The following is a 9274-nucleotide window of genomic DNA, read 5'->3' on the forward strand; positions in this document are numbered from 1 at the left end:
AAACCAAACCTGCAACAAAAAAGGAAACAAAATAGGGGCAGAGGTTACGATTTAAAACTGTTGAACTCAATGTTCAGAAGGCTGAAAAATGCCCAGACAAGAGATGAGGTGCTATTCCATGAGCTTGTGTTGAGCTTCATTGGAACACTGACATGTCTGTCCTCAGACACCTGCCGAGTGGAAGCAAGGCAGACAATTAAAATGACAGGTAACTGGACGCTCAGTCTTGCTTGTGGACTGAATGGAGTCACCCAGTCTACGTTTGGTCTCGCCAATGTAGAGAAGACCACATTGTGAGCATTGAATACTGTATACTAAATTGAAAGAAGTGCAAGTGAATCACTGTTTCTCCTGGAAGGAGTGTTTAGGGCCTTGGATGGTGAGAAGGAAGGTATTGCATCTCCTGTGCTTGCATGGAGAGGTGGCATGGGAAGGGGAGGGGTTGTTGTGGGGTGACGGAGGAATAGACCAGGGATTCGCAGAGGGAATGGTCCCTTCGGAATGCTAAAAGGAGAGGGGAGGAGAGGGTAACCTTAGGACTGTTAGGCACAAAATGTGATCAATATTTGAATGAACTGCCAGACAGCACGATGGAAGAGAAAACCCTGGAGTCATTTAATAAATAATTAAACACAACAATAGTGGGAGCTGTTGAGGATTTCTATGGGCTGAATGGCCTCTCAGTCACAATTATCTTGTGATTATTCAAGTCAGGAGGAAGGGCTATATAAAAAGCCCTACATTTAGGTATGGTACATAAACAGGAGCTTTTTAGTACCAAAAAATCCTGTTACAGAAAGGCTGGCCAAGAAGGAAAGCTGTCAGTTTAATTTTCAGAGTTTTGGGTGATTAATTTTTAGTATAAAACCCACCCTCTAGCCTGATGGATCAGTCTGCTCAATTTTTATAGGTAAAGCTCAAGATGTTCATTCTCTCTGGAATATATTACAATTTATTTTCCCTTAAAGCAATAAATTAAAGACTATTATTTCATATCTGCATATTTTATATAATTAATGGGGAGACAGAGAGAGAAAAAAAGAAAAGGAAGACAACATATGCTGAAACACAATGTAGAAGTCCCCAGATTTGTATTTGAAAGTCAATGAGCCTAATCACCCTCGTGAAATAGCCATTACAGATTAAAAGAGTACAATACACAGAATAACTCCTACCACATTAGCAATTATACATCATTTTTAGTCATTTTTTAAAATATAGCATAAAAATCAGCTACTTTTCTCTTTCCTATCCAATTCATATTGTTACGACCAGGTCAGAAAGGTGTCTGGGTGTTCCTCTCAGCCATCACCTTGTCTTACCGTAACAGGGGTTTAATTTTAAACACACCGTGTTTTTTGTTCCCCCCTTGGTGAATCCGTGTTCACCGCTTTCCAATTATAAGGCAAAAAAACCAGCACAAACAAGCTTCCTTAGTTTAAAGAAGAAAAGTTGAAATTTATTAAACTTGAACTTAAACTCTAATTCGGTTGACGCCTACGGGACAGAAAACAGCAGAAGAAAAATAAAGTGAAAAAGTTTGAGGCGATATCTGAAGAGTTGTTGTTATGGTTCTTTGAGCTCACTGTAGAGTCCTTGATTGTAGGTAGATCTTACTTTTCCTTGGGGCCCAGTATTCTTCTTAAACCTTGTTCGCTCTAGGACACTTTTCTCTCTTGGTGTTCATGTGTCTTCAGTGGATTCAGAAGCTTGTGAGAAAGAGATGGGAGCAGACAGGAGAGATCTTCTCAGTTCAGGAGCAAACAGACTTTCAAACTCTGTGGCCAGTTCAAAAGAAAACCCAGGAACAGCCAGGTAGTCATGTAACCAGCTGGTCTAACCAGTCCTGGCCCTGGTGGATTGTATCCTCCTTAGCAGGCCCTGGAATGTGATTCCTCACCTTCGATATTTGTTAGTACATAAATGTTTTTTGCCAGTCACAGTTACTCTGTTTAACAAATCATTTCCTCACTCCAAAACAGTTAAAAATCAATGTTCATGACAAAATTGAGGTGCCTCATTCTTGGCAGATGGGGGCCTAGCATGACAATATACAGACAAATGTTCCTGTGGAGCAATCGTCAGATGCTAGGGTAACTGGATACATGGGAAGCATTCACGTCAAACAGCTGTATAGATTAACAAACTTGTATGGTGTATTCTCATACATATAATTGTTCCTCCAGTTTGGGGACAAGATTCTTGAAATTGTTTCATTTCTCTTCCCTTTGATTTTCTACCCATTTCCTTTCCTGAAGTTAGAACTCACACTGCGATATGATTCTACAGGCAGTAGCAACACTCTGGTATCTCATGCAAAAATGATCATTTTCATGGATGAACCTATATAGCGAGTCAGCAGGTTATTTAACCACAAAGCTGGTAGGCCCAATCCAATCTTGTCCTCTGCTAGTATGCAAGCAGTTACATTTCGAGCTGGAATTACTAGATAAAGAATAGGAGCAGGTACCCTTGTTGATTTATCTGGCCTCTGGCCTGAGGTACTAAAGCCAGTTGTAATATCCACGCTGCCACCATGAAACTGGTTAACACAGTTTAGATTAAGGACTAATTGTGGGACATTATTAGCAGCCAATCTCAGTGGTATATCATTCCTACAATGCTACATGTTATGGCTCAGCATCTCACTAGACAGTGCATTTACTCAGTTGGAAGAGACATGAACCAGGAACTTGTAGATCAGTTAATCTTCTCTTGTAGTGAAGAAAATACTTTGGTGCCTGATAATATGGCTAAGACAGCCCACCTCAAATCATAAAGACCAGCCAGAACAGTGAGCATGGATTTAGAAGAAATTATTCATGCCACTCTAATCTGCTGAAACTGTTTGGGGAGGTAACTATAAACCAGTGGCTAAAGTAATTGGATGGATATAATTTACCTGGACTATCAGTGGGCATAAATTTGATTTCAGTGCAAAAGAAAATAGTGTGAAGCATAGAGCGGGCATCTGGTCCGCTATCATCTATTTTCTGCTGCCGTCCAAGATGAATTTATACCCCAAGGTTTATAAAGTAGTCCTGAGGAATGAATAAAATAGCTAGCTGGCTTGAAAACATGTTTGGCAGGAAGAAACATTAAAATTTATGAGGGTAATTTTAACCTAATCCACCCTTGGGAAACTGTCAGGATCAGATTGATTGCCCGCTTTATACGCTTCCCAATTTTACTTTCCATTCACTTGAATGGTCCCTTTAATCACTATCCAACAACCCCATTGGCAAACGCACATACGTGGATATACAGGATTGGACTTAGCTGGGTTTCTCCCCTGTGAATGAATAGTTTATAATTTTAATACTCACTGTCTAGATTGAAAGGAGGAAGACTTGGGCAGTTGGCATCCTGGAACTGTATCCCAACATAGGTAGGTACCTTCCAGAGAGTAGGGGAGAAAACTGGAGGGAAAAAAATGATAAAAAAAATAAATTGTTTGTCAATCAATACATATTTACAAACTTTTAGTCAATCGTGCAGAATTAGAGCATCTGTGGTAATTGTTTCTAAGGAAACTTCCAGAACGATGTTTGCATAAGGACTCATATCTTCCTTAATAGTTTTTTTCTGCATTGCATAAATGTTCCATTGACTGTTGATTCTAATCTTTCATCACCTATTCCACAGAGTCTTCTAGGATTTTCATTTGACTTGCAGGTAATTTGCAACTTACAGATGTACAAATGCGACAATACTGTCATCTCTGCATACTTTGGAGCTACATAGATGAGAAACACGGTAAACACAATGGATGTGTAAAATATACTTAACCTTCTGGTTTTTTTTTAAGAATAAAGATTTCCTTCTGACTTAAGCACGGTCAGATTATATTAATTTTGTTATTCATGGATATCAAATCTTTAAAGAGGAAAAATCTGAAGTCGCTATTTACTTTATCAAAAGTCATTGTTCATTGCCATACTGCAATTGGAGGCCTGATTTAAATTTAACAGTTGCCATGCAGGTTTCATAGAAAGAAATAGAACAGCACAGAAGGAGGCCACTCCACCCATCATGTCCGTGCCAGCCAAGTAGCCATCCAGCCTAATCCCACTTTTCAGCTTTTGGTCCGTAGCCTTATATGTTACGGCACTTCAAGTGCATATCCAAGTATTTTTTAAATGTTATGAGGGTTTCTGCCTCTACCACATTTTATGCAGTTGCCTGGCTTTGGGAAAAACATCAGTGAAAGGGAGGTGGGAGCTGCCGACTTCACAAACCTTTTACAGCACTCCTTGTGGACCAGGGGGAGCAGGAGTGTTCCCCATGCCCCTCAAGGAAGCCTTCATCCTCTCCCCTGATGATTGCAGCCTCTCATTCGCCCTTGCTGTGATCACAGACGTCCCAACCCAAGGACCAATGTCCACTCCAAGACATGATCTCTGCCCTTCTGCCCAACCCTCCAACTCCGATCTCCGGTCTTCCCTACCTCCTCATTGTCTCTCTTTCTACCAACCCCTGTCCCGATCTCCAGCCTTCCCTTTCTCAATTGCTGGGGAACATCCCAAAGGCTACCTGGGTGTAGCCTCCTGCCACTGGTTTTCCCTCCCTGCAGCTGTTCAGCCTGGCAGTTTGGCTGGCTGCCGCGCAAGAAACAGAAGACAAAAAATTAAAATGAGGTCCTACCATTAAATTTGGTAGAACCTCAACTTTGAAACTTTTTGCACCCTGCCAGTCATTAATTCTGTATTTCTAAACTATTAAAAGATAGATATGAATTCCTATCATAAACATAACAGTATTCCTGCAACTGGTGGTAAAAATGTAATTTTCAACAAGTACCATGAAAGTCTTTATATTTGATTGTAATATGAGGCTTGTCCACTATTGTAATTGAACCTGGATATCAAAGCTGGAGTTAGGGAACTGGACAGCAACTAGGTACCAGAATTCTGTACTGATTAGGATTGTCAACCCTCTAGTATTGTCGTGGAGTCTCCAGAAATTCAAAAAATAATCTTTGCTGCAGTTTTGCATGCAACCTGGGAGAGAAATCATAGAGGCATTAAAAATAAATTATATCTTTTCCTCTTCTTGGAACATTTTCATTTAATTTGTTATAAAAAATATTGAAGCTTGGAAAATAGGCTGTTTAACTGACAGCCACGAATCACCCAGCCCGTAATGAAGATTCCATTCACTTTCCAATTGGTATAAGATTGGTGCACCCCAAGAATGGACGTGGCAGGTGACCAGTGGTGGGAGCATGGAAGTCGTTCAAGGAAACTTCCTGGAGTATGTCCAAACAGAGTCGTTAACCTTAGTACTGATGAGAACAGCTGACAACCAAAAATTCATCACCAGTTCTTCACAATTTATGAAACTGAACTACTGATAGAGATAAGCACAAAGTTATACTAAGAATGAAGTGTCATTTGTGCTTTTTGTGAAGGAGAGGACTTTTATAGTGAGGTGTTTGAAGCGTATTACTACACTCAATTATTATTAGCTCCCAAGTTCTCTTTGGACTTTTAAAAATGTATTTCTTATCCTGATTTATGGAAAGCTTATTTTGCACAACATACACTTTCGTACAGCCAGCAACAATTTACTAGGTGTTTTTCACTTTTACTTATTCTATTGCAAAGCTGATTTGTTTTTGCTTTTAAACCAATTTAAAATGATTCCTAGAACACCTCTATCTCAGTCTCCTTCCCATTTCCATGCCGCAGTGACACCAGTACACATTCATGTTAACTGGATTGGAGGTTTGCAGATTATGATGGCAGGCAAACTTTTTAATTCTTCACACTTTGTCAGACTAGTTTCCTTGTCATATGCACAATGCAGTCTAATGAGCTCATTTAAATCACCACATAATGATAGCCCTGGATAAACCAGAGTTTTACAGCAGAAAGATTTAAGCAACCACCTACCAACCTCAGATCACATATTTCCCTATGCAGTTTGCAAGGCAGCACATAGTCTACAGCCCAAGTAAACAGCTGCACACTGCAAATGGATATTGAATTGCTGTTGAGCAGTGAAGAACTGTCCTGACTTCTACCAAAGCAAAATACAGCGGATGTTGAAAATCTGAAATAAAAACAGGAAATGCTGGAAATACTGAGCAGATCTGGCAGCTTCTGTGGAGAAAAAAAAAAACAGTGTTAGCAACAGAGTTCTGATGAAAGGTGACAGACCTGAAACATGAACACATTATCCAACACTGAGATTTTGAATGAACCTCTACAAATGGTTATTAAAGCTATGCACTGCTGTCTGCAATAACCATTTTGCAACGTAACCACCCAAATGCATATTTTTTTTCAAAGATCATCAGGAGTGTATTCAACTCCCCAGATGGTTAGCTGGCTTAGAACAAAGAACAAAGAACAGTACAGCACAGGAACAGGCCATTCGGCCCTCCAAGCCTGCGCCGATCTTGATGCCTGCCTAAACTAAAACCTTCTGCACTTCCAGGGACCGTATCCCTCTATTCCCATCCTATTCATGTATTTGTCAAGATGCCTCTTAAACGTCACCATCGTAACTGCTTCCACCACATCCCCCGGCAGCAAGTTCCAGGCACTCACCAACTTCTGTGTAAAGAACTTGCCTCGCACATCCCCTCTAAACTTTGCCCCTCTCACCTTAAACCTATGTCCCCTAGTAACTAAGATAGCCATATATACTACCAAGGTCACAGATCCAATTCTCGGTCTTTGCCGAGTTAGCTGATCTCAGATGGTGCAGCAGTTGGAATGCTCCAGTTGGCCTCACTGCCTGTGATAGGGAGGGGAAAAATTCTATCAAGGTCAAACTTCTCCTTCTTATCTACATATTGCCCCTTGGCAAAATCATCTGTCAACATGGGATTAAGGTCCACGTGTATGCTGACAACACCCAGCTCCTCTCGCAACCCCTCACTGCTTCTCTTGTCAGATGGTTGTCCAAAATCCAGCCTGGATGAACTGCATTTTCCTTCATTTAAAGAACCAAAGTCATCACCATATGCCCCTGGCACAAACTCTATTTTCTTCATTGATTCCATGCCCTTCCCAGCGACTGTCACAGTTCGAATCATAGTGGTCACAACTTTGCTGTCCTATGTGACTCAGAGTTAACATTCCAAAACCACATGATTGCATCACCAAGACTGCCTACTTCCATCCCTATAACGTTGCCTATCTCAACCCCTGCCTCAGCATATCTGCTGCCAAAACCTTCATTCGTGACTTTGTCAGCTCCAAAAGCAACTATTACACTGGCTTCCCATCCTCCATAATCATCTTTTTATCCAAAACTCTGCTGCCATTCCCTATCCCACACCAAGTCCCACCCATCATCCCTGTACATGATAACTACATTGACAACTGGCCCCCCAATGCCTCAAATTTAAAATTCCCATCGTGTTTAAAATCCTTCATGGCCTTTGTCTTGCCAATCGCTGTAGTTTCCTCCAGTCCTACCGCCTCAACTGAAAACTCTGCCTTCATCTAACTCTTGGCTCTTGAGCGTTTCCTTCTCACTGACACAGTCCCTCCCCTCCCCCACCATGCCATGCCTTCCAGCATCTATGCCTAAACTCTCTTCTCTCCCTAAACTACTCAGCCTCCATCTCAAGATGCTTTGACCAAGCTTTTAGTTATCCCCCATATACTTTAGGCTCATCTTCAGTTTTTGTTCTTTTGATTAACAAAAATGGCATGCACAATATTAAGGATAATTTCATGTTACAATTTTATTACTCCCACACAGCAGCACTGTAAAAAATAGATCACCATGTTGGTTGTTGGGTGATATGTTTTGCTTGAATTGGAAAATAAAAGGAACAGTAATGTTATGGCCAACTCTATTTATAATGGTGAGAATATGCAAAGCAAAGCACATACTAATCTTACAGTCAGGTGGGTTGTGAAGCGAGATACCGATAAATGTCTTTAGACAGAGAAAAAAGGATTAAGAAAAAGATAAAAAGAAATACAACATACTACTGATGCTAGAAATATGAAATAAAAGCAGAAAATGCTGGAAATACTCAGCAGGCCAGGCAGCATTTGTGGAGAGAAAAACAGTTAAAGTTTCAGGTCAATCAGAACTGGAAGTAGTTACAGGTTTAACAGTTTTTAAGCAAATACAGAGGCATGAAAAGGGGAGGGAAGAAAAGGACAAAAGGGAATGTCTGTGATAGGATGGAAGATAGAAATGATTAAATGATAAAAGGGAGAATGGTGCAAGGCAAAAGTGGGTGTAATAGGACAAGTAAAGAAACAAACAAATGGGTCTAGAGAAAGCTGTAAATGGCAACAGCACAGCCATTACCAACACCTGGTGTCTGAAACAAAATCGGAACAGTGATCATGATCCAAAATTGCTGAATGCAATGTTGAGTCTGAAAGATTGTAAAGTGCCTAATTGATAGATCAAGTACTGTGGATTGAGCTTCTCCTGTGCTTGCATGGGAAGATGCCATGGGAAGGGGAGTGGACATGGGGAGTTATTGAACAGTTGATCAGGATGTTGCAGAGACAATGGTCCTTTTGGATTGCTGAAAGGAGACTGGCTGGGAAGATGTCTTGCATGTGGTATCATGCTGGTGGTAGAAGTGGCAGAGGATGATCCATTGCATGTGGAGGCTGATGGGGTGGAAGGTGAGGGCAGGGGGAAGCCTATAGTAGTTCTGAGAGGGAGGGGAATGGGTTACAACAGAAGTACAGGAACTGGGATAGGCACAGTCAAGAGCCCCATCAATCACAGCAGAGGGGAATCTTAGTTGAGGGAAAAGCCAGACATATTGGAAGCACTGGTATGCAAGGTGGCATCATCAGAACAGATGCAATGGAGATAAAGAAATTGGGAGAATGGAGTAGAATCCTTACAGGAAGCTGGGTGGCAGGAAGTGTAATCAAGGTAGCTGTGGCAGACTGCGATATTGTAGTAGATATTGGTTGACAGCCTATTGCTGGAAATTGAGACATAAAAAAAAAGCATATTATCTAAATGGTGAGAGATTGCAGAAGGATCTGGGTGTCCTAGTGCATGAATCGCAAAAGGTTAGCATGCAGGTACAGCATCTAATTAGGAAAGCTAATAGAATGTTATCGTTTATTGCAAGGGAATTGAATACAAAAGTAGGGAGGTTATGCTTCAGTTATACAGAGCATTGGTGAGACCACATCTGCAGGACTGTGTACAGTACTGGTCTCCTTATTTAAGGAAGAATGTAAATGTGTTGGAGGCAGTTCAGAGAAGGTTTACTAGACTAATACCTGGAATGGGCGTGCAGTCTCACGAGGAAAGATTGGACAGGCTA

At 41.0% G+C, this 9274-nt stretch overlaps 1 long non-coding RNA gene across 1 annotated transcript; it reads right to left on the reverse strand.

The window, feature by feature from the left end:
- Positions 1 to 1495: 1495 nt before the first annotated feature.
- LOC137378478 (uncharacterized) lies at positions 1496 to 6098 on the reverse strand. The gene is made up of 3 exons (XR_010976618.1): positions 5895 to 6098; positions 3327 to 3419; positions 1496 to 1709 (listed from the first exon to the last, which is right to left on the reverse strand). It is a non-coding gene; the product is annotated as an uncharacterized lncRNA (long non-coding RNA).
- Positions 6099 to 9274: the final 3176 nt, after the last annotated feature.

This window comes from Heterodontus francisci, chromosome 16 (assembly GCF_036365525.1).
Source record: "Heterodontus francisci isolate sHetFra1 chromosome 16, sHetFra1.hap1, whole genome shotgun sequence".
NCBI lineage: Eukaryota > Metazoa > Chordata > Chondrichthyes > Heterodontiformes > Heterodontidae > Heterodontus > Heterodontus francisci.